The sequence below is a fragment of the Opisthorchis viverrini genome (genome assembly GCF_000715545.1).
Source record: "Opisthorchis viverrini unplaced genomic scaffold opera_v5_201, whole genome shotgun sequence".
In the NCBI taxonomy this organism is placed as follows: domain Eukaryota; kingdom Metazoa; phylum Platyhelminthes; class Trematoda; order Opisthorchiida; family Opisthorchiidae; genus Opisthorchis; species Opisthorchis viverrini.
Genome location: NW_008751856.1, coordinates 908542 through 935460, shown reverse-complemented (window position 1 = coordinate 935460; position 26919 = coordinate 908542). Strand labels below are relative to the sequence as shown.

The following is a 26919-nucleotide window of genomic DNA, read 5'->3' as shown; positions in this document are numbered from 1 at the left end:
GGGACGTTCCGCGATTCTCCTGGCAACCCGATTACATCGAGCCCACCAGGCATCATGCGTGATCCAGTAGGACTGTAGGGTATCTACCAAACCCTCCGGCTGGTTTCCATGACACAAAAGAGTACTAATCGCGCCTTGGAATGTATTGGGCATGCTAATGTTCCTACATACCTTTGGAATTATTTGGCGTGACTGAAAAGAACTGTTGTTGGCATGGCTCCAAATGGAACCTTCCCCTATCTTTTTATTTTCTTTCTATACACTCACACCGGTTGCCCCCATGTTGTGACTGCGCCAAATGGGTTGTCCGGGCAATTTGCGCTTAACAGATTTCACTGTTGACCTTTGCAGCATCGCTACTGGTGTCGCCTTTGAAAAACACCGTAGTTTTCGCTACAACGCCGTCGCGGTGAACTGTACGACCTCACCACCGAATCGCACTACACTTCAGCATCTCATAGCACAAAGACTCGTTGTTTGGCTCTGTTAGGCTGCCTGGTATGGCAAACCCTTAAGGAATAAATTCCCAGCCAGTGTATTCTACAGGACCATCGGATCACCAAAGACCGACCGCAATGGCAAGGCTTATGGGATGAGTATATATGTATATATGCCTTTCTCATCCACATGGTTGCCCCAGAAGAGACATCACACTTTCAAGAAGAGTTCGAGGTGCGAAATTCTATTGCTTTCCAGAAGAGAGAATTCCGGGAACTCTGGCCTAGAGAAACCTGTTTTGTACACCCCGTTCCGTTGGCCTAGGATCAGACATCGTTCCGAACCCCTTTTAGACGACCGCCGGCGGCGATGAATCCACACAAGATTGTATTCTACTGTAGAGTATCCACAGTCCAATCACTGTGGGCACCCACCACACCAGACCAAGTAACTGATGTCGCCAGAGGCCTCTAAAACGGGACATATGACTCCATCATAGACGAGAAATTCAGCTGAGTCTCTCGTGAAAACCAAACTGCTTCGCAAATGAGTGTATTTCACGAAAACAGTCCAATTTGGGTTCAAGTAGAACTCGCTGACCGCGTGCCTACCTGACGAGCTCCAACAAAGACGAAACCAGTCATGGGCTGTCAAACAGTTTTCAGCAACCTTGTGGGTAGCCTCATTTATGAAAATATACTGCGATATCTCGACTATCGTGCCAACTGAATCATGAGGCGGCCTGTGTGCAGCACATTCAGTTGTAGAATATCATAATCGAGCGATTCAATCGAGTCTCTCGTGAGAACCAAAGTGATTTGCAAGTAAGTGTATTTGTCGAAATCAGTTCAATTTGAGTTCAAGTAGAACACAAGGTTGATGGAAACTCGGGGACTGCGCGCCTATCTGATGAGCCCGAACTGGACGGTCAAAACCGGTCGCGGACTGTCGAAGAGTTTTCAGCAACCTTGTGAGTAGTTTCCTTTATTTTTACACTGTCTCGTTGAATCAAACACTCAGTACGTTTTCCTCCATAATGAAGAATGGGACGAAAGAAAGTTGTTTTCTCTAATTTCCCGAAAAATGAGAACGTCCTCGAAACAGCCAGTCCGAAGGGTGGGCCCTTGGGGGGCACTGGATGCAATATCTCATTGGGTCGGAACTCTGAATGACACACGGGTTCAACGTTTCATCACTCTGTGAGATCAAACTTCCCAGATTCAAGTTGTATTCCGTGGTGATGCGTAAATTTTCATTTGTGTGCCTTGTTTTAGTGTTGTGAGCATTCTTCATACAAGTATTTCTCGGATTATTCACCTTGTACAGTTGAGTGGGGTTCGGTCAGGCAGTGAGTCACCCGAAATAACTGTCTGCACGTACGGTTACAGTCCGTCGGTGCTGTCGTGGTCTACATGTCGCTCAAAAAATATATGTGATGTGTGAATGCGTGGGCCGAACATCATTTACCAGCATACGGTAACAGAAATCGCGGCTACCTGAAGCACACAGATGAGATTTACGCTTGAACATGTGTGTGGGGATGGGGTAGACAAAAAAGACATTAAGGAGTTGAAGTGACCGATATAAACGCGCGGTCTCTTGTGCGATAAAATGCGCTATTTGTAGTGGCGACCGAATATTTTCAAAGCAAACAGGAAACTAGCAAGTGAAATTTTGGCGAAATTAGCTGATTTGTGACGCACCTTTCCTCAAATATGTATCTTGACTTTGAGAATGACTGGATTCACGTGATGATGGTCACGTGATGAGTTCGGACAGTGATGTTTTCCATAGCCAATCGGTAGGCTTAGGTTTTGAAAGAATATTGTTCAATTACTGACTGGAACCAGTTTCACATCACATCGGACTCCCTCAAGCTGCCCAAACTGACCGTTGGCCGTATAGTTCTGTGAGAAACCCCTCAGGTGAAAAGGTCGCTTTAAAAATCGCTCTTTGGTTCCCTGATAAGTTTAAATTGAGATAGGCAATCTCTTATCAGTGGGTCTTTTGGGGATCCGATCATATCACCGATCGATTTCAAATAGGTGTGAAATTGTGGTCTGAGCGTAGAGTGATGGGTGAGATAACCAATCAGCAGGAGGCAGAGCGATTAGTCACGTGACTCTGGACGACACATTAGGTCCGCACGCAGTTGACGTAGATGACTCATTCACATGATTTGACTGGTCAGATAGTTTCTTTAGATAATCATCAATCCTAACACGGTTGATTTCGGTTGCTTAATTTCGACATTGGGGAGGTACACAAGTTTGGCCTCAAGAATGCTTTGAATGCCCGGGAGGGACTAGAATACGCATTGTTGGATTGATCTCATTCAATGTATTGGACAGACGGTATATTCGGAACCGAAAGGTTCTCAGTATATACTGTGACCACCAGTCGGTGAGGGGTGGTACAGAGTCGCTAATCCATTTGGTTATTTCAACACACAATTCTGGGAAGTTATGAGACCACTCGGCTTTGGAAACAAAATTTTTGTAAGTTTAATTTCAGTGCACATGAAGAAGTTGCCATGTTGATCGGATCCCCCGAGTATTTCCAAGAAACATTTTCACAAAGGAAAAACGGAAACAGACAACAGGTAGACTCAACATAGCCTTTTTGTCGGCAAGGATGCTCACTGTACAAGGATCACATGTGTTCAACCGGAACTCCATCATGGATGGAATGATCCGAAATTCATTTCAAGAAAAGTTCTGGTCATTTAGGTGTTTGCCGGTACTGCTTGAAGTTCATATCTTGAAGCTGAGCATGACGAGACAGTCACCTGATGAGCTGAACAAGATATTCCTTTTCCAACGCCACTCCAATTCTGCGGGAGTCCTCCATACCTGCGGATTAGCACTCTCTCGTGGATGACCTTCCGAGTATGCTGATCGTTGTTTTACCAAGTAGGCAAAACGCTCTGCAGTTTCGCATCCGATCATTTTTCGTAGTATCGACCCCACAGAGGCCCAGATGACCGATGAAGGCCTGGCACTCCGAGAGCGTTTAGACTGACCTATGGGCCGTGACTGAGGCAGTGGCTAGTCAAGAACACACAACCTCAGCACTGCCCGCACTGACAAACTCAAGTCATCCTACTGGTGACCTAAACTGGTTGTTCTTTGAGACGTGGCTAGTGTCGTCTCTCACTTGACTTCCTGTTCATCTACACCATGCTCATTCAACTATGTCAAATACTACTCTCTTAGCCTTTGTAACTATATGACTTGAAAGGGACTTGCTGAAAACATGTTCCATCTCCCATCATCCTGTAAGTGATCCTGTATGCTTCGATGTTTACTTCCCAAGGCGTCTTTCCTTATGACTGTGTGTGGTAGTATAGTGGTTTTCACGACTGCGCTGTCGAAGAACGTCGTCCAAAAGAAGCTTGTTTATTGGGTGTCTTTTTTGGGATTAGCTGACAACGTTGAATAACTTACATTATTGCCACAAATGTTCAGAATTCGTAAGGCGATATCAAGGTGAGTCACAGGTATGCTGTTCGAGCATGAAGTTTGCTCAACCATTTCGGGGGCTGGAGTTCGAACCCCGTCAAGCGCTCCATAAAATTGATTGCTTGTCTCATCTAGGAGTCTTCGATTATTAAAGACGCAAAAGACACTCTTTTACTCTTGGTCTTCTTTCTGCAATCAGTGAGTCTTCCATTACACGAGCCGGACGCTCTTTCTGGGTCAATTTTTCAACCACATAGTAAAGTTAGACGTTTATACGGTTGATTCAACCATCATCATATTACGGAAATGAAGTTTACCTGGAGACAATTAGGTCTACCTTCTGTCAACAATTAAAACACGTAAAAGTTCTGAATCACCTCATTTAGACAGTTCCTAAAAGCTCCATCAAGTTGGTGGTTGACGGAATCCGACGAGGCTATTCACGACTCACACTGCATCCAGAGATTTACACAAGTTCATCACTCAACTCCAAACCGGTTTCAGGTTTCGGCTTAACCATCAATATTGAAAGAACTAAGGTATTTTGCTGAATCTGAGAGGGCACAGTGCTCACTCAACATCTCCCGAAGGATTCGCTCCGAGGAGGTAGTGAACAAGTTGCTTGAACGTCAAAGGTGTTGGTGTGTAAAGAGGTAGAGATGGTAAAAATCTCTTTTATCAACGACCTACGTAGTCTAATCTCTCTGGACTGGTTTTGTGGCACTGCCTATATTGACTATTCGGGTTGAAATCAAACTCTGTGTCTAGTTCTTACTTCCTGGGGCAAATCTTTTTATGCAGCGTTCTTCGATCCTTCTAGGCGAGTGTGTACCTCTCACAGAGTGGTGGGAACAGCAAGGTGGACAATGTAATACTTGGCGGAAGGGTATGAAAGCGGTTACGAAGAATCTGGATGTGCACTTTCCAAGATTGACTCCCCGTGACCTCTCCTGCACTTGGCTGGAGGCACCGCAAGAAATGGTGGTTGGTCGGTGTTGTTAGTTTCTTTCCAGATTGTCTGATTGAGTGGTTGAAAGTGTAGACATTCCAGAATGTTTGTGAGGAGCAGCATCAGGTTCCCTCCCTCACCCACTGTTTTATCTCCTCATTTTAAGGCTTTAAATATATGGGTAGATAAAAGTTAGCGAAATACACTCATTTGCAAACTAATTTGGTTTTGCGAGAGACTCACTTGGAAACCAGCTGAATCTTCCGTTTGTGATGTTTCCAGACAACTGAATGTGCCGCACCAGGCCACCCCATGTTTCAGTCGCTACGATATTGTAGATATCGCATATTGCATATTGTAATGTACTACTCACACGGTTGCTGAGTTCCAGGTGAGTCTCTCGCAAAACCAACTTTTTATGCAGATAAGTGTATTTCACTAATTTCGTGCAACTTGTTTTCAAATAGAACGTAAGGTTGGTGAAAACTTGGGGACTGCATCTAGCTGATGAGTCTCAAGAAGGGCGGAACCGATCTGGGCTGTCATAGAATTTTCAGCAACCTTATGAGTAGTGCATTACAAATAGACAACCTTTCTTGTTGTATAGCAATGAATCATCCATCCCAACACTGATGTTACTGTCTCTGGTGGATATGCAGACTCTTACGAACGCAATGGTCCCTGTGATCCTGAGACTCCGTCCAACAATCAGAGATTTGATCATTTCTCAAACAAGAATCAAAACACACACACAAGGACAACAAAAAGGCAGAGTCCTCGTACAGAACGTGGACTTGCAACCACTTGTTTACTGAGCGAATGACCGTGGATGCTGTCCAACTCCTCACTTTTGCGGTTGGGTTCCCAATTGTTCGCTACAGCTCTGTCTAATCGAACGCGAAATCTAACATCTGTCTGTCATTGTGTGGCTTCACAAACTTTACTGATTTAAGTAGTATTTATCCTAATAAAAGAACAGCGTATATGTTCAATAGACTCATCATGGACACCTCCACTACGAATCTTAGTCGTACAGTAAAACTCATCCATCAAAAAGCCTTTTTCTGCTCGCGAGGTGGAAAAAGTCTGTTTGACATTTTGCCTCAGGTTGGATGCAAGAACGTTCCTGAAACTATTCAGCTTCAGTGCGTATAATTCTAGAATACCGCGACTGACATTTCAGCGGTGCGGTCGACGCAGCCACTGTTGGCGGTGCGTTATCACCAGCCGAATTCAAACTAACGGTGCCTGAGAGAAATCGATAGAAATCGATATTTATCGACCCTGATTAGACGACTAGCTGGTAATGGAATCCAGGGGTCGGAGATAGTGTTTACGACTATGTTGAATATACGACCGATGTAACCCACCTGGCCAATGCCCACGTTTTATGCGGAGATTAGGAGACGAAAATTAATGACAGAAGCTTTATTAGCGTTGGAGATGCTGTCTTTCTTGTAAAGGAGGCATGCAAATTTCGAAAACGTAGAGAATTAAGCCGTTCCTCCAACTTGTAGCTGTTGTGTCGCTGTTTATATCATCCATGATCTCCACAGGGGACATTTCTACTCCACACACACTCAACCTTCGTAAAGTTATTTTCAGTTTCAAAGCTAGTACTGGTCAGTACAAGCATCAGTGTGTATTCGCTACTTCAGGCAATTTTACAGGCAATCGTAACCCGTGACAAGTACTCAAACATCACGCCCAATTTCACCATTGAACGGAAGGGGCGACAGAGGATACCTGGAGCTACTGGGTGTACAAAACTCAGGAGAGGACTCGCCATTGCCTCCTGTGCTCCCAGGGAGTAAGCACATAAAGCCTTTATAAGAAAACCAAAATTAAAAAGGGACACTCTTCATCCTAGGATACGGCCACAGCTTCCGACGATTAGTGGAGTAAAGACAAGTTTGAGATGGGTAAAGTAATGATTATTGATCGCTGAAAGAAGTGCACAGTGCCAGAACTTGTTGCAAAGTGAGGATATGATCGATGGATCCCTGGTGAATCTGACTTCTCTGATGATGGATTAACCTGCGCAGCAAAACACCAGTGAGCATTTTGGAAGCTATGGTCACTAGGTGCTTGTCACACAATGTTTCTGCACCGTTTTTGAATGTACAATATGAGCCGTAGACTCATTTGAGTCACCCGCAGAACGCTTACATACCCGTGTTCAATCAGAACGTAAGGTTAAAGGATTTTCAGGGAACTTCGCATACCAGATGAATCAGAAGGAACGCGAGCCCGATAGTGTGGTACAAACGGCTTTCATTTAGAGTATGGCTATTGGGTTATCTCAAGAGAAATATCGTGCCAAGTGAAACATGAGGTTACTTCTATTCCGCACATTCAGATGAAGAATACAGCACGGACTACTATACCTGGTGGACAGCCCAACGACGTTCGCCTTGTATGACGCTGCTCGATGTCCGGCCTAACGGTGTGCAAGCAGTCCGCAGATGAGAATGGAACTCATCACAAAAAAAGTGAGTCAACCGCGTTAGCAGCACAGTTTACACTGACACATGCAAACGCTGTAGCTTCGTGCGTTCGCTAGACAAAAGCCCACGCAAATCCTGTTTGCTGCATCGATTGCCTCATCCGTTTTTGCGTATGGCTTGTGAATTCGCGACAATTGGGTGACAATGTCCATTTACTGGGTCAAACCAAGGTCATCTAGACAGGCCGTGTTTCGGCCATTGATGCGCGCGCCTGATGCGCGCGATAAAGTCAGATTTGGGCCAGATCGCCGTGTCGGAACCCGGATATCAGGCAGCGAAGGCAACCAGGTACAGTAGGAGGTGGACGGAAGCGTTTCTTGTGGTTGCAGTGAAGGGCTGAGGTACTCCCATGGCATAACAAATGGGGACTGCGTTGCTCGTTTTTAGAGGCGCTGAGCCACCAAAGTCAGAGCATTTTCTCAAACCAAGTGGGGATGTGCTTCTGTCTAAATTATTGTTGTTCAAAGTTTGTCGTGAGATCCAAAATGGTTTTCACCTCAACTCCAAAACGGGTTGGTCTGAAACCGATTGATTGTGAGTAGGTACGCGAAAAAAAGCACATTACCATCCTTATTACTCCCGTTTGAGGGATAATGACTTCCAACTTTTGGAAATGTGACATTTACCTGGATTTGACGCACTACTCATAAGGTTCCTGAAATCTTTTCAATAGCCCACCTTGAGGTTCATCAAGTAGGCGACCGTAGAGGAAAACCTTCGAAGTACCTCACTCTCGGAACGGATGTGTCCAGATATTTTCACATCATAGTCAATCTCATTTCCGTATCGTCATAACTGAACGTAAACAAAGACTGAAAAGTACCTTATACCTACGATCTCCAAGCCGCTGCTCACGTGGTCTAATTTCATTGAGACATCATCCTGGCTAGCTTGTTAGGAGAACAAGCTGAAGGTATGTTTTTGGTGGGAGTTCGGATACAGATGGCAAGTAGAACAACAAAAGTCAGAGGATACGTTGGGTACGTTGAATGTCCCTCCCGATCTGCTGACTGAAAGGCGGACTATTCAGTGTATATATCAACCTTTCTCAAAAGAAGGAACACTGTCCTAATTGATTTTGGCTTCTCTGAGAAGCCTGAATTTCAGCTTTGGGAAACGCCAGAACCATGGATGAGATTTGAGTAAACTTTTGAGTAGTATATTACGTCCAAAAACTATTTGAATTTTATTAGTTATCGGATTCTACCGATTAAGTCGTGGAAAACTGATTGGCAAGGAACCAGTAGGTTGAAAAGACGGTCAATAACACAAAGATTCTGATCGTTTTGTGGAGCCACTTCTGGTTTCGTGGCCACGACGTAAACCGTGGTCACACCCTGTTTCTATTCTCATTCCTCTGACTGCCCGATATCCTCAGAGGAATTTTGACCAAGATGACTCTGTTATCTGCAGTTCCTGTGGGGATAATTCTAATATGGTTTAACTTCAATTGACTTCCAGTTGGCGGAGAGAAACGGTCGATTATTTTTATGAGGAACCAGCCTTGGAATATTGAGGCCACCACACTCGACACTCTGTTCGACCCCATCGATCTCGTCTCGTGACAATTTTTTTGAAAAGATTTCCGATACTAACTCTACTGATCAAACGATTATGTGCTGTAAAAATTGTCCTGAACGTTACCACTTTGGGCATGAGAATCGAGTCACATGCGTTGGCCTCTAGGCAACTTGGCATCTATCAGGCACCTCACATCGCAGTGTTGCGAGGTACCTTAGTCCAGGTGTACCATCGATGTTGTTTTGACTACCTGCGTGGCGGGCAATGGCTGATTGGCATTCAAGCTTTCTAAATTCAATTGGATTTCGTGTATCGCACGTGTGTAGTGCTCCGTGATTTGCACAAGGAGGTGCCTGGCTCTAAGACCCATGTGTTTGGCTGGACATCCTGCGCAGTTAGACACGTTTTTAGCGGTGTTCCGGTTCGATAGGGTCCTTGGCCCTTACAAGTTGTGATCAAGTATCTTCTGAATGGCTTCCAAAGAGCACTTTAATCGAAACGTCGGCTTATAAACATTTCATACTATACACAACGTGATGAGCACCTGATTTGACAGCCGAGTTTGGCTCCGAACTCCTGATTGCCGTCATATCTATCGATTGCAAAAGATTGAGTTCCCATGGGATTTTCCTAACGAAGGACGATTTGTTACAAGCACTTGGAGACGATTTGTTATTTGGTGAAGAGCTAGTCAACTAACCATCTGACGACGACTCTGCAAACTCTTCGGGTGTTGATATTCTTTGTGGGATACCTTGGAAACAAGTAATGCCTGTTAGTTAACAAGGTTTTATAAGGTGAAGAATGATGATAAGACGGCCTTCCTAGTGTTCACCGACTAAACTTTAGGTATGTGCATTTAGGCAAATTCTACTCACCAGAACGAAAATATCTTGATGCGCGAAAGGAAATGACCGCGACGGAGAACTGTCTCTCGTCTTTCGATGTTCGAACCATGAAGATGCTTCTTGTTATTCGGTCATGCTGCGGAAGAGTGAGGGTGTCATTCGGGAGGTGCGATTTGCTAGCCTAGAAGAGGAGGCTACCTCAAAAGGGTAACATTCATTTATCTACGAGGCATCAAAGAGTTTACAGCAAATTTGTGGGTAGTTTCCTTTATGAAAATACACCGCGATATCTCGAATATCGTGTTAACTGAAACATGAGGCGGCCTGTGTGCAGCACATTCAGTTGTAAAATACCATAAACGAAAGATTCAGTTGATTCTCTCGTGAAAGCCAAATTGATTTACAAATGGGTGTATTTGTAGCTACCGTTTCGCCACAGACATGATTGTACAGGTCACCGCCACTCGCTGGATCACGAGATCTATTTTATTTCCTTGCACTCACAAATCACGCCACAATCGTGACTAACTTGACTACACAGCTCACAGTCAAGCCCTTCATCCCAAGACCTCGTTTTTCCCCTAATAGTACAAACCACGACACACATCCGATGTCGACTGTCTATCGTCTGATACGGTAGCAAAAAGTCATGTGCTGACACCCACACACACACACAAACGTCCTACAAATAGGATGCCAGCACAGCAACACGACACAACTCAACAGAGCTTCGCACGTCGCCCAGCTCGGAGCAGAGCCGCTCAGGATTTTACGGCGTTTCACGCACGGATATCCAGGACTACGTGTGGCTGTTACAATAGCGAAGAAGACACGAAACCTGCATCCGGATTTACAACAGGATTTATCAAACTGTACCTGCGAAAACGATAAGTCCCTTGTTTGCATATATATCTATTGTAATACTTTTTACTCGACAAGCGGACATTGTTAGTGCTCCCCGTTTTCCCGTTCATACAACTAGTTTTCGGGTTCGTTAAATCATTAACATATTTCTCGAAAACAGTCCAATTCGGGTTCGAGTAGAACATAAAGTTGACGGAAACTCTGGGACTGCGCCTGTGTGATGAGCCCGATTTGGAAGGGCGAAACCAGTCATGGGCTGTCAAACAGTTTTCAGGAACCTTGTGAGTAGCTTTCTTTATGAAAATATACTGCGATATCTCGAATATTGTGCCAACTGAATCATGAGGCGGCGTGTGTGCAGCACATTCAGTTGTAGAATAGCATAAAAGAGAGATTCAGTTAATTCTCTCGTGAAAACCAAATTGATTTGCAAATGAGTTTTCATCTTGATACTTGTTGATAATTGGTGAATTGCTCTCACATGTTACTTGCAAATTTCTTTGGAAAAAAGAGGTGTACAATTGATCCCCACAAATGAGTGCTCACTTCGACCCAAACTCGCTTCCTGTTCAACTGCTGAATTTTCGCTGACATGCCGCTTAAAAAACGCAGAGCCGCACAGTCGTTGTGATTACCATAGGTACTTATTCCGTGTTGTGGGCCCGAAACTCGCGAAAAAGTAGCCCCATAAAGACAGAGAGTCCCTTCTGAAAGGTTCTTACTGGCTAATTGGTCATTCTCCTTGTTTTCCCGTGAAGTCTTTTAAAAACGGTTTTCTGATGGTTTTGTTTTTTTTTATGATTTCATGGTCCTCACCACAGATATCTTGTGATAGAGGTCTCTGAGCCCAACTGAGTACTCCCTGTTCAAATCAGATAGACGGAAGATGAACTGCTGCCACATAAAATACGACAAACACAGTGGATTTCTTCATCAAAGCCTCATATCACAATTAGGACTTCAAAATCTGTTGATCCGAAGTAGCGTGATAAATTACGCGGCCTTCTATTTGCAGGTTATCTTTAGTCGTGTGTCCACGAACGTTTTCGTGCTCGTAAAGTATGGTTTCTATCCTTGCCTGTCCTTGCAAGAACAATCGATGGTCGTCTGAGTGTCTGCACGCATCTCCGGAGCTGTTTTTGCGCGAATCGGATATACACAGGTGACTGTCTCTGAGTGCTTTTCTAGCTGCTAGATTTCAGTTTGCTGCTTCACCACCGTGAAGCCAGGACGCCTTGTTCTCGAGTCCTTTGCCTGTCTATTATGTTCATACGGGCAGCAGCTACATACTCCATTCATGCGGCGCAGCACATTCAAACTCAGTCGTTTTCGTGCTTGTTTTGGTCCAGAACACCATGACGTACCACGTGTCAGTTTCGGAGGGAGGAGGCACTCACCAAACATCGTTTGACCATCCGTCTAAGCCCGTAGACAAGACAGTTGCTCTCCGTCTGACGTCCTCCCTTCCACTTCAAGCCACCAAAGTGTTTTTCTCCTATGCGCTTTCGGCATTCGTCAGGTCTCTTATGTCCAGCAACTGGGACAGCATACTGCGGGCCGTGGTACGCAATGTCCAGAAACGGTGTTATCACGTGCCTCACGGTATAGCGCAAAGGCCCAATGTCTGGGCTGAAGGCCTCCAGATACCTTTTTGAAGCTTTAAAATTAGTGCGTTCCATCTAGACGATGTTCTGCGCTCATCGAGGATGAATTAACTGACACATGAGGCGATTTTTTGAACTAGAAGCAGCGGTTCAACTGGGATTTGGTTGAATATAAATGAGAAATCAAATCACCGTGCAAATGAGTGTGCGTTACGAATTTCATTCGCCTTGGTGGCAGTATTGGCATACTGAGCCATTCGGAAGATCGACTAAATCTATGCTCACTAATGAATCTCAATTTTTCGGCACCCAATCACGAATAAGTTGACCCCTCAGGGAACCTTTCCTATCATCGATTCTGTGCAGTCATACACTCACTCAACGCTGAATCGGTAGCTCACATATCTTTCATGAAGTTCGGGGTACTACCAGATTGCACGAGCCTAGACAGGAGTACTTGAGATAAATAGATCGGGTTCGAACCATGGACCGATCGGCGAGTTGTCACCATCTCGAGGTTTCACGCATGTACTACGTCTAACCAAATCACAAGCCATGCCACAACTCAGTTATTGACCCTGGAAACAAGAAGATGGGGGACTCTGCAAAGCAAGTCGATTCTGTGTGCCGTTTTTTCACAGCTAGTCTGTTCCTCAAGGCTGCGCCCACACTCGAAATGACATCCACTTCAGCCTGCGAGGCATTGGAAGTCATCAAGTATTTGACGCTTCTATATCCACTTAATGAAATGCTCATCAACGTCCTTGTCGACATGGCGTATCTGAGCCGGGCGAAGCAGTGGTACCCACCTTTTACATAAGCAATAACGGGATTCTGTTTTGTCCGATGAAAGTTTGGCACCGGTCTTCCGACGCTCCTGATCACCTAACCAAATAAATCAGGTTGACAAGAAACCAAGAGACGTCACAGAGCATTTGTGTCCAAACTGTTCAACTCGGTGCACACTCGTGGGACGGTGTTCTTCAACTAGGTGTGGAGAGACACCGGGAACTTGACTAGTCCGGTGAATGACTCCCTCTCGGAGGGAACACTTTACAGCCTATACACGCTAATATTGCTATACGTGCACACACCAAACGTCCAGGACTAGCCACGTGAGATTGTGACCAATCTCTAAAGAGCCCCTAAAGCATAAACTAATCCTCCAAATAGACTACAATGGTCCTGGTGTGACGGTGGGTACTACTGATGACGTATGCGAGTAGTATGCGGTTTCAAATAAGTCCGCTTCGCGTCTATTGAAAAGTGAGGTTTATTACGAAGTTTGTGGAATCGCTTTGTAGCATTCGTTTACATTTGGCTGACTGTCAATGAGTATCCAGTAAAGTTCGGGAAAAGGCGTTCAAAGAGTGGATGGATATTCAGTTTTTGCAAACAAGATGCATATGAGAGTTTTGCTTCCCTGTCCAGTAGTCTGTAACTGTTCAGTTGGTGTTTATTAACAGATAACTCTGCAGCGATGGTCTTCTTCCTTCGCTGGTATTAGAATTACTGTCGCCCTATAAACATCACCATAACCTCAGGGAACACCGCAACTGCTGATCGCGCAAAGTTCGGTACATGGGACCACCACAAATCTAATATCATTGCTTCAGATTAACAGTTTTCGCCATAACTTTATATTCCAAGGAGTCGTCACTGGCTGAGTTCGGTACGACATTCTCAAAGTGAAACAGAATTTGAGCTAACCGATAGGATCGATTTCGTTGTTTTTACACCCGGGTTCATCTTGAAAACGAAGTCAGCCTATCCTAAAAATCTCAGAAGCTCCGGATCATCTTGTTCGGGGATCAGCAGTAGTTGCCTCACGATTTTCTGGAGGGAATCGAACCCGTGACCTCTCGAATCCGACGCCTCTTTCATTCACACGATTTAAATCGTGTTGACCCAGAAAAGACTATCTAACCCATGGGATGTTTTCATATCTGATCAGATCGTCTGTTGGATGGAGAGACTCTTCAAACACCAGCCAGTAGGTTATTGGCTCGAAGATGTGAACTGTGAATGGCTCCCAGCAGAGACAGAAGAACTGCACAGGATTAAACCTTGACGGGATGTTTCGAAACCTCCTCATGGCATCAAATGTTATCACTATCACACATATCAGTAAGACCTCCTACTCATATGCACTCAGGTTGAGACTACCAAATTTAGAAGTGAGTCCAAAAGCTTTCATTTTTAGATCAATCCGGGTGGTAGAAAACCCTGTCAAGTTATGGAACACAGAATGGAGACTGTTCAAAGAACTTTCTCACACAGCCCCATGGGTCTAGTAACATCACGGCCCCAGTCGCTGATCTAACATAAGTGGTGGTCATTCAACACTTTTTCTAACGAAGAATGGTCGGAGTTTCATATGAACGGTGGCAAGAAACAACTTGGTGCGCCATATGACCTTGAAAATGCAACCCGTCTTGTTTTGATTGGTCAAAGATTGATGGCGCGGCCCTTTCGAATTTTGAAGTTTTGCCGATAGAGTCATTTCATTTACTTTATGTTATTGAAATTGTACAAGAGTACCTGATATGAGTTGTATATGAAACGTCTTCGAAGTCATTTGGCTTGCTTGGGTCTCGCCAACTTGGGGCAATCAGCTGTTCAGTGAATACACAGTTGTTTTTCATTTCAAATCCACATGAGCAAAAAAATTCAAAAAGCGTACCATGAATGTAGTTAGAACCATTTGAAACTGGATTTATTCGGAGTACGTGGTGTTCTCTATCCTCATCCAATAGGGAGAAAAGCATAGGTATATATTTTCCTGATAAAACATACTACTGATAAAGTTACTGAAAAACTTTGAATGTCGAAAACGAGAGAATCGGTTTTGTCCTCAATAAAGCCAAGGACGATCACATACAATTTCGTGTCCAGGTAGATCATAATGTTACTGAAAAATTGGGAATTCGGTCTTCCTGATGAGTCCCAAGGAAAGTGAAACAGGTGGTTGTCTTTCGAAGCTTTCAGTAGCCTTATGAGTAGTACTCCGTCTAGAAAATATACTAGGATGCCTAGAATTTCGTGCCAAATGACAAGTGGCTGTAAAACCCCTCCGTAGACTGGCTGCCATACCGCCTGAAGGAAGCGCGAGGGCTGTGATACTTTCAGGTTGCCCAAGCCTAGACAGGGGAATTCGGGATGCAGAGGTCGGGTTCGAACCACAGACCTTCCGGTCAGTAAATCGAAACTCTTTCCGCCGATCCATCTCGCCCCACATCTCTCCTCACAAGAAGGCCTCAATGTACTACAATACACTTTTAAATCTTACCGACCCTTCTGCACCCAAGCATTCAACAGAATTTCCACGCGTATAAGAGTATAAGAATTCTGTGCACTTCCCAAGACATTGTGCAGCTGTTCCCATGACACCCAGAGGTCCGTACTCTTATTCCCGTCACATTTCAGCGCAACTCTGCACTAACAGACAAGATGATGTCATCCCAATTGATGATGAAGCGCCTCCATAAAAACCAACTTCCAGAGCAAGCAGACCACCTAAGACGTCTCGCGTCATTGGTTTTTCACGAACGGCACTGAGTGCGTGTTCGACTTTGAGCTGTTTTAATTGAATTTTTTCGTCTGCACTGAATAAAATCCCACGATTCAGAAATTCATGCTACGAAGGTCGCATGCACCATTCTTTAAGCTAATCCACACATCCTTATTCGTAATTCTAATGGAAACACTCGAATAACTAGCCCTTGCACAAAAGATAGTCGTTGAGTCCCTTGGACGTTACATACTGATTACCGAAATATCGGGGGCACTTTGAACGTGAATTTCTGCAATTTGGGGAGAGTCGAAATGTGGCGAAAAGACACTGTAGTTCTCGTTCTGCGCTTCCCAAGCTAGCTTTCACGTCACCAAAAGTTGCACAAGGTATATTAACGCCCAAAACGAAGTCAGGAACAGTTATACAGCGTTTCATATATATAGCGCACGCGGCAATAACTTTCTGGAAATTCTAACGCGTTTTGGATGCACCATTGGCAACCGGCATTCGGCCAATGCTGGGTCATGATTGGCTGTTGGGTCCAGACTTTCGACGAATCAGATCTCGGCTTGATGCCGGACTGGCAAGCGTCCCGAATTCTTGGCCAGTCTTGCGTGGGATGGACTTCTTGGCCGTAGAAGCACCTGAGAAGTCAAAGCTAAAACGGGGATCCTGGTGAATTCCACCTAACACCACCATACATCGCCTGTTACAAAAGTGCCTGTGCCCAAACGTTGACCTTCCGGACAGACTAACTGTTAGGTGCTGACCTAAGAGGCGGCCTTCAATAGTTCTGTTTCACCAATAAATTTCCACTGCCTGGTAGCGTGGATCGAATTGGGGATGCCTACCTCAGTGATCCTGACCGAAAACCAACAGGCTGGCCACTCAGCCCCGTCGTCATAATAAGCTTGAAAAATCATAGCCTAAAGTTTTGCGGAATTCATGTTCATCGCATCGCTTAAACTTGAGACAACTAAGCAGGTGACAAGTGAGTTGTTCACCTGGGATAAGTCGTGGAATTTGATAGAATTTGATGAGCGTCACTCTAGTATGAGTAGTCTCATTCACCAGCACCGTCTTGATGTATAGAAGTCGGTTGGATCGAAGCTATACTCCTTAAGCCTCAAGTCCGGGTAGGGTTGATGTGACGGCAAGCGATCGCCCTAGACCAAAGCATTTTTTAATGGGCCCATTCGTCGTCTCCATATCGATCATCCATACACGCCGGATTGTCAACTTCAATGCAGCCTTTCATTTTATGGACTCTGCTTTCGCTTAGAACTGAGCTTGACCGAACAGCCAGCACATGTTCGAAGTCCAGCCAGAACCCTCACCAAACGTGAGCTAAGTCTCAACTACTGTTAACCAACGAGTAGTTAGTAAAATTTACATTGTATGGGCATGCTGATAGGCTCCCCCAACACAAGAGCCTTCGAGATTGATTAATATCAGAGGGGGTCGAAGTATTGTTTCAAGTACGTCTTCTGAATTATGAGTTATTTTTTGATACAACGCGCTACTCAGAAGGTTGCTGAAATCCACTGCCGGTTTCACTCTTCTTGAGGTATTCAGATGGACGTACTCGCCATGTTTCCTTCAACCTTGTGTTCGAATCGTCTGTCAAATTGCACACAGTTGGAGCGAAACACTCAATTTCGAAGTCCTTCAGTGTCATTGTGGACTCGTTTATGATATGCTGACATACTGTGTACTTTACTCAAACGAGGACCTGTGTCGGACAGAACTGGACTTCGCGTTTTCATTGTCTTAGTTATGGACAGAATTTAACCCTAACAGAAAACGTTTTCGACCTAAAAAAAACGATGAGAATGCGCATGTGTTTACTGCTATGAACGAACTTGCAATGGCTATATTCGAGGTATTATCTCAGGCCACTCAATATACGCAGTTCGGTTGAGAGACTGCCTTTCATCTTGGTCCAGAAAAGCACTTCGTAAGCATGCTATGATGGGACCGAATGGAAATCTTGTCTATCAATAATGAGACTCCTCGAAACGTAAAGGTCTGTTCATCATAAGATTTTTGAAATTAATATGGACGTCTTGAACTGATGAAAGCGAATGAAGAGGTGTTGGTTTGCAGTGTACCTTTATCAGGAATAGGAACAATCACACTAGAAGGACAACGATTCCTTGTTGAAATCGTTTCGATACCAGTTCTCCTGCTCCTAACCGAAACTATTGGGTGAACAAATTATGGGGGTACCCCTAAGAGGCTCCACAGTGAGAGGAACACGGCAAATCATCACTGAATAAATTCTTACCGACTAATGCAAGGATCAATATAATTTTTCAGTTCGATGCCGTAAGGTTCTACGATGAAGTTCTTGGTAGAGAAACGCCTCCATGCTGGTCGCGTCATCGTAAGAACCGATCAATGGAACAAGTTGCGCAGACTTTTAAAGATTACATTTTCTCCGAGAAGAATTCATTTCTTCACTGAATATCGTCTTCTGGGAAACCTAAGGTTTTTTCAAAGAAAATTTTTTAGGCATCTCGACAAGTTTATCGGCTCAATCAGCCGGACTTTGGATTTATAGTTTGCGTACTTAGCTTAAACTGCACGGCAGCCTTCCGTGGAAAACTCCAAAAATGTTTCTTACTACCAACAATCTATAAGTAGCTTGGAGGAAGAATAAAATTCACACACCCAAGGCCAGGTTGTTCGTGGAACCGGTCAACGCATGTGAGCACGTGATGTGGATCCCGTGACTGAAGGATGAGTGGTGCTATGTCCAATCTAAATGAGAACTAATCACACTGATGTTTAGCCGTACGTGGCAGAAACTTTAGATATTCAAACTAATATCCGATAGGCCGCGGATCTGAAACTCCAAGCCGTTTCGTGGAACGTACACGGTCGATGGTTTCCAATAAGGATGAACCTTTTGTTCAGAACTCCTCGGCACATCAAGATAGACAGGACGAAATATCATCTGAAAACCCCAAAAGCTCGTTCAAGACCAACAGTTCCGCGTAACTGTTGATGTGAGTTGTCATGCTTCATCTTTCCCTCTGCTTGTGTGGTTCTTCCCCAGAAATCCCAGGCTTTCACAGTTTGTCCTTGGAATACTACAACAAATTAAAGATCATAACAGTCAACAGAATCATTGAAACTCAATGCGCTGATCTTTGATGCTGGGAAGAGTGAGGTATACATTTGAAATAAAACGCTGAGAGCCAATCAAATTTTTGAGTACGACATAAGATTTTATGATAGATTTACTGCAGAAAATTGCACGCTCAGCGTTTCTGACTTTAATAAGTATGAATTGTATTCTTAGTGAAGCATGTTCAGATTTCAAACGCATTATCAATTAGTTGATCTTGAACGTACTAATTTAATTGCCAAAGAAAGGGGCCTTTTTTTTACACTTTCCTGGGTCTTGATGGGCATCAAAAGTTTCACCTATCGAGAAGGACCATTTGACTTTACGGAGATGTAGTTAATCTCGTCACTATGGCCCTTTTCTTGTGAATATCTTCTTTACACCGTTGGCCTGTATATAAAAGTCCGACTTTGAACTACAATAACCATAGTATTCCTCATTCGGGTTAAAAACTGTCCCTCGATTGGTGTGCCTCTGACATAACCCGAGTCATTTCACTATTCAGTTATGATATTACCTGATATTGGAGCGTCCTACGACCGAAAATGTCACTCTATCATGGTCTACCATGGTTTTCTAACTCAGCAACGTGTGTACCTTGAGAAGATCGTTCTTTTAAGCAGGCATTACCTGGCGTTGCTACGTCACACGAATGTACATCTCAACACTCAGCCTCTCGAAGCAACATTGACCGTGGCTTGCGTGTCACGTGGCAGAGCTCAGGTATCACTCACTTCTCTTGTCTACGTAACCAAGTCACCATGATAAAGTCGCATAGCTCAACAGACTTGGTGACAAACGAATTTATCGATCCAGTTGATCAGTTGACAAAGAAGGAAAGCGTACCTGGCTAGCAGATTACCTCTTGTACATCTAGATCACCACACTGTTCCGCAGCCAAAAGCTAGTCCAGGTGTATATTCTGACGGGCATAGTCTCAAGCTAACACGAGAAGATTGATCAGCTGATCAACGTCGATCGATGTCAGGGCCAGTGCGACATATTGCGGGAAGTAGAAGCTTGCCCTTCATTGGCCCCGTGGGGCCTCGTTCAACTAGAGTGAATGCCACCAAAAGTAATTTGGATCGCGAAGATGATATCCTCATGTGGCGGTTTCCCCTTTTTGGCGATGATTTTGAAGTTTTTTTCACCTGTACTTGTGACTGTCCACGTGACTTGCTGAGGGTGAGAATTTCTAAGTCCCCATGACTGACTATCAATATCTGCACCATTTTCACATGTACTGCATCGATGATTTTGACCAATGAGCAATTGCTTCACTCGGTTGAAAACTGGTATGGCCCCTTCCTATAAGTTGGGCTTTAACGTCTGGCACCAAACCGGAAGTCTTAAATGACCTCTCTACTGAATACCAATGTTCTCTACGTACAGATGTCAACGACAGATTTAGGGTGCTAATGACCAAGTCCCAGTTCCCTTTGCCTAATTCCTGTTAGAAACGTGTTCTAACTCCTTCAAGCCTTCTTTAGGAATGATACCGGCTGACCGATAAGCCAGTGTTAAGTCAAGTGTTCCCGAGTCACGTGATTTTAGGGGAAGTTTTCGGAGCTATACATAAGTTCAACTTCGCGAAATACACTCATTTACAAACAAATTTGTTTTTTTGAGAGACTCACCTGGAACCCAGCTGAATCTCTCGTTTGTGATGTTTCTAGGCACTGCACCAGGCCGCCTCATGTTTCACTCGCTACGACATTCGAGATATCGCGATACATGTATATGCGTAATGCACTACTCATAAGGTTGCTGAAAATTCTTCGGGAGACCAAGAGAGGTTTCACCTTTTTTGGGGTTCATCAGGTAGGCGCAGTCCCTCGATCGTGGGCTGTCGAAGTGCTTTCAGCAGCCTTATGAGAAAGTTCAAATTCCCTCCATGAGATGCATTTAAACAAGCATTCCACACTACTAATACTTAATTTTACTGTCCACCGTGAATAAAGTCGAACTTCCGTATTTATCAAACCAGTTGGTTTGCCTCTCGTCCCCAAACAATCAATCATTCGGGCACACAATGCAGTTAACTGAGTTATCTGACACGGTCCTTTCCCAATGACCAAGCAGAAGATTAGGTTCCCAGTAACTTGTTCGGATGATGAATAACGCCAGAATGAGCGTTAGTCACAAACTGTGCGGATTTTCACCCCAAATCCCATGGACACGGAGAGAAGAAGAAGAGAGGAAACGGAACGCGAAAAGCAATGTCCACCATAAGCAGTTTATCACATTAATGATCGGGAGAGATTTTTATGCAGGAAACATGTGCGCACCCATAATGGTACATCATTGAATGAAATGATATTGCTAGGATGGATGATAACCGGGACAAATTGTTCGTAAAATCCACCGGCGAATAAGATTGAAGATCTGCCAATAGTGGGTGAATCCAACTGTTGTCTGATCGTAATAACACCCGGAAGAATTAACTCAAAACTGTTTGTTTTCGGGTGTGTTTATCAGGTAAGCAAGTTCACTCAAGTTCAGTGGAGTCCGATATATTGATGAAAGTATGAATTGTAACAATATTGGTCACAGTAGACTGTCGGGGTCAAGTCATCAGCATCAACATCATCAGCTGTGAGAATCGTGAACTTGTTGTACGGTGGTGATGGCAGCCACAGTTTCGTTCACCGATGATTTGGGCAGATGGGGTGGGTAGCTGCGCATTGGTGACTGTTGCCCATATAACTGATATGTTAACAAGGGTTGTTAGTGGACTTTTATTAAGGGAACTGTGCTTTGAGAGCGCCGCTGAAGGCGCGTCTGTCGGGTCCCCATCCAGAAACACGGCAGTGACCAGCGCAGCTGAGTTTGCTGGTAATGGCTTTCATACTTTGCTGCCAAGCCATTGTTCGTCCTCCTCTGGCTCTCTTCAACCCTTCACGTGGTTGTGCAAAAAGAGCTCTTCGAGGAAGTCGGTCGACTGGCATATGCAGCACGTGGCCAAGCCAGCGCAACCTATGCAGTGTGATCAGTTCATCTATCGAGAGTGAGTTATTTCTCCCGAATACCATTCGACGTACTTCAGAATTTCCGATATAGTGTTCCCATCAGATTCGAGCAATGCTCCGATGGTCAAACACTGAAAGTCTTTTGACGTCCTCAGCGCGCAGCGGCGAGGTTTCTGATCCATATAGTAATATGGAACGCACCGCAGCATTGTAAACTCGACCCTTGACAGAGAAGCTGATGTCACACCTACGCCACAGGTGACGTAGGTTCGCAAAAGCTGCTCTGGCCTTCCCATTTTGGATGGAGATATCACCTTTCGCGAAAATAAAGGGACTGACACAGCTTCCCAGGTACACAAATTTGTCTACTACCTCAATCGGTTCATCCGCAAGCATGAGGTTAGGGTTCGAGCCCACCCAGTCTTGCAGTAGCACTCAACACTTTGCAGGTGTGGATCGCATGTCAAACCGTGATGCAGAATTATTTAGATTATTTATTATGGTCTGCTTTACTATGGGGTCAGATCCAAGAAGAGCGGACGAAACAGGAGCACTTCGGCCCAACAGACATTGGAGACTGACAGTGAGTCTCCGATAATCGTATCAGTGATGAGATTGGAGGGGAAAGTCTTACCTGACACCACTTGATCTAGTGAACACAGACAGGAGCTTGCCGTAGACCTTCAGACGGCGGTGGGAAGCCATTCAGCGTCTCAAGGAGGATGAAAAATTTAGTGGGAACGCCTTTGCTCCACAGGCACTGCCTTAGTGCTTGACGGTCCACAGGGTCAAAGGCAGCTTTCATTTCGAGGAACACAACCCTTTTTGGTTGTTGGGAGCAGTGTCGCTGTTCAAGATTTTGTCGGAGGGTGAAGACATGATCGATACAACCTCTTGAAGGACGGGACCCAGTTTGATTTTCATGGATCTGTCTCTCCCGATGTTCAGACGACTTTCGAAGCATAAGGCCAGACAGCACCTTCGACGCCACAGCTACCACGGTGGTTTTCACACAGCGTCCGCCTCCCCTGTTAAAAGATGAGAATAACTGTCAACATGCCCCATTTTGACTGCATTTGGCGATTTTGCGAGTGAATTATTGAGGCATCGTTTTCACGTATCGGTTCAGTGACAGCTGATTTCCTAGGACCGGTCGATCATGTCAATCGATATAGGGCACGGCTGTTTACGGTAGAAAAAGCCCTCCCCAACTCCCGAGCCTTCTATTTCGACCAGAGCTCTCGGTCTTTCCTTGGGCTCTACACTATTTGGCGCCACCGTGCTTGTTGCCTGAAGGTATGGATTTCCTGACATCACTCATAGGTAGAAATCTCAACGAGAAGTCGGTCATAGAGCAGTGAACGCTTTCCACATTTTGTTGTGCTTCATACACGTGCTCACTACGAGTACAGCGCTGGTTTACTGTTGAGAGTAGTTGAGCTGGCTCAGCTCGATACCGTTGAGCTATGGTAGTTCTTCGGAGATGATGCTTCTTTCTGACATGAGAGGACCCGAAGGGAAATATACCATGGCGTGATCGGAATCAAGTGGTGTGCCCCGGAAGGGACAGGAGTCTTGAATTGTGGCTCTCCACTGGTGGCTGATGGCCACGTGGTCCAACTAGGTCCACGGCTGATTTGAAGTTACGCGATGCGAACTTTTATGCTGAAACTTCGTGCTGGCCGGAAACAGTTCATGATCAGCACACAGCTGAAGTGGTCAATCTCCGTCGTCTGCGGGAATCGACCGCGCAAATGTGATTCCAATTAGCTCAGACAACCAAAACGGGCATTCAAAGAGGATTGAGCTTGATTGATCTGGATGACCGGTCGGCGCAAAGTCAACTGTTTACTGGGATCCCATTCAGTTCTGTGCCTGAGTGCATTTCCCAAGCCATATTGTCGATGAGTCATCGCTTCTGGATCACCAGGCACCAGAAGGGAGAAATGCGAAAGAGCTGAGTTCATCGTTGGCATTGTGAGATAACCACGTTTGTCAGTCTTGTATGCGTGTTCGGGAGTATTAGGAGAACCAGCTCCGAATGTAACGGGACTACATAGCAGTCAACGGAATAACCGTATTCGCTGAAACAGATTTCATTGGTTGTTCTTCACTCGCCCTTGACAGATGAGTTGTATTCTTATTATCACTTTTTTGACCCGCTTGTATGCGACATTGATCAATAGATCAGCCGGTTCGCAGGTTCGTTGACTTTCTTGGTTTGGCCAAGCGCACCAGGCGATCAGGCGGCTATCCAGACCGGGGTTCACGGTAATAAGAAGGCTGTGGTTAACAGCAAAATCAATTTTAAAGTATAATTGCCTGTTTTGTCAGACGTCAAAAGCTTTCAGCTGGCGGATTCATGAAGTTGTCAGTGTTAAACTTCTCCTTCCGGCTTCGACTTCACGGAGGCACTGAGCAGAAACAAATGTGGATCAACGTGGACATTCTCATCAAAAGACTTCAACTTCACTCAGACAACAGGATCCTGATCTGAAGGCAAGAAGCCCCTAAAATACACGTCATTAACAGAACGATCCCAAGGGACTGGGCATGAAAGAAGAACCCCATGAGTATTCTCCTCTCTGCCTAGCTGCGTTTATATAGCTTTTGAGTAGTATCTTATATCCTGTCGTGTAAATGGCTAATTGGCGTATACCTTACTTGCAGTATCATTGGCCCGATTGTGGCTTGCGCTGCATTGTGGCCTGTATGCTTGTATTCCATTGGTTGGTCGGGTGACTGTTTTGGGGGTGTTTAATGTCCGTTTTCGATTGGTACGTTCTCGGTCTGTGCTGCGTCGTGGTCTCTCTTCTTTGAATTCAATTGGCGGTGAAAGAGGTTTCTATTTTTGGCAGTTTCCTTAATTTTAGCCTGGTTTGACTTGATTGTTAATTCGTTTTAGCGAAATACACACATTTTCCAAATTAATTTGGTTTTTACGAGAGATTCACCCGAAACCCAGCTGAATCTCTCGGTTTTGATGTTTCCAGGCAACCAAATTAGTTCGCAAAATGAGTGTATTTCGCTAATTTCGTGCAACTTGGTTTTAAGTAGAACATAAGTTTGACGGAAACTCGGGAACTGCGCACGTACCTGTTGAGCCTCAAGAAGGGCGAAACCGGTCGTGGGCTGTCGGGGAGTTTTCAACAACCTTTGAGTAGTGCATTACGAAAATTTATTTGTTTGACTTAATCCGCCTCAGCGTCCCGCAGTTTTCTTGCTTGTACTGGTCGATAGACTGGGTCGATTTAGATGTGTTTGTTGATGGCTTTTTCGGTGGAGTGCCATGCTTTCACGAATTTTCGTTAGTTCTCTGTTCTTGCTTGAGCCGATTTGTGATTTTTTGAATTTTTGTTCATCTTGATCTTCACGAATGGAGACGAGTGAACATTGGCCGTGCCCTTTGGTTGCAAGTTTGTGTTCACGTATTTCTTCGTGTTTGTCCCACGTAGTGTTTGTCACGCGACGTTGGTCCTTCACATGGTGTCTAATTGTCCGTTTGGGTTTCATAGTGTTCCCCGTAGGGTGATTGCAGGTAGATGGGGCACTGTTGGGTTGTACTGTCGTGGGAAGCGTGCGGTCATTTCCGAAATGTTCCTGGTGTATGGAAGTGTGATTCGTTCGGCTCCTCCTTGTGCTGTTTGGTTGGTCGAATTGAGTTTTCTGACGGTCCGGCAGATGAAATTTCTGGGGTATCCATTTTTATGAACAGCTCTGCGTTTCTCTTCTCCGACTTTTGACTCCGTAGTGTTGCAGTGCGTCTCAATGCGCCAGAAAAAGATGTGATTCATAGATTTTTCCAGTAGTATGATGCATAACATCATGTGAATTTGGATGAACTCAGTTGCTTCGTCGAGAATCTCGTTTCCGGTGCTTGGTAACAACACCTCACTTGTTTTTTCGACCCAGGTGTAGTATATGCCTTCAGATGAAAACATTTCAGTTCAATTGCTTGCAGATACGACGGCTTTTAATCGGAATTCAGGCCTAAAATAACTGTCGGGAAACTTTTCACTCCGAAACTATCGATCGACAGTCTGTGCACGGAAAATCTCTGTTAATATACGGTTTGAGCTCAAGATGGCTCAGTGGTTAGCAGCGAACCTGCTGACCAGAAGTTCCTAGGTTCGAACCCAACAACGGCATCCGTGTCTTGATTTGGTCAACATGGCAGTACTTCCGAGCTCCATTTGAATGACATGGCACCGAGAGGGTGTCAAAGCTAAGAGAAGATTTCCCAACTTGTACGGTAATTTGCCCGTTTTATCAACTTCCCCGGTTCTGAACGATGTAGCTGAGTGGATTGACCAATGAGATGAGTTCATAAACTGAACGGGATGAATTTTATTCAACGAAATACGAGAACCGTCGCGTGTTCTCAAGGCCATTCGACGCCGTCACTATGGCAGGTAATACCTCACGTTTTCAGAAAAATTAAAGATGAAACCATTCGAAATTTTGATTGCCTCTTTACAAGGAGGCTTTTTATAATCAGCTCTGTCCAACAAGATTTAGAAGTTCATGGAAAAAGTTTGCCTGTGGTACCTGAAAACTCTGGATATGATGTTTCACCCCACTTCACTTTTAGCTTTTCCTATTGTACGTCATCATCGTCATCGGTGGCGGTATAACATCAGTGCCGAGGGTCTGCTGCCGTGGTCCTATCGTATACGGTATGGCTATCTGAGCCTTGTGTGACCAGGAACTCCTGAAATTCGAAATTTCTGCTAAACGGACGCACGCTGAGTTTGAAGCACAGTAGAACAGACCCACTGGACACAAGAGTGATCAGGTCATTCAAGCATCGCGAACATTCGGTTGCCCTGATTTGCTCAGTGCATACGTCCCGGATACCACCAGAGTAGTATGACATGGCGGTATTCTGTTCATTTAGTGACTGGCACCTGAAACGCACAGAGGTATAATGGCGGTTTACACACCGGAAAAAACTCCGCCTATCATCTGCTGTCAGTTCAAAGCGTTGATCCGGCAGCTAATCGATGGCTGATCCAGAGTACTTGTTCATCGGCGTAAGCATTCAAACGACGTAGGCTTGAGACGACGTCTGACAACGGCGATCGTCTCAAAAAACCCTGTGCAACTGAGGT

At 44.9% G+C, this 26919-nt stretch overlaps 1 protein-coding gene across 1 annotated transcript in view; it reads left to right on the top strand.

Moving 5' to 3' along the window:
- The window catches only part of T265_08078 (hypothetical protein), a gene marked incomplete at both ends in the record, with an annotated part of 31678 nt that overhangs the window by 2353 nt on the left and 2406 nt on the right, over positions 1 to 26919 (top strand). The gene's annotated exons all lie outside the window — the stretch shown is intronic.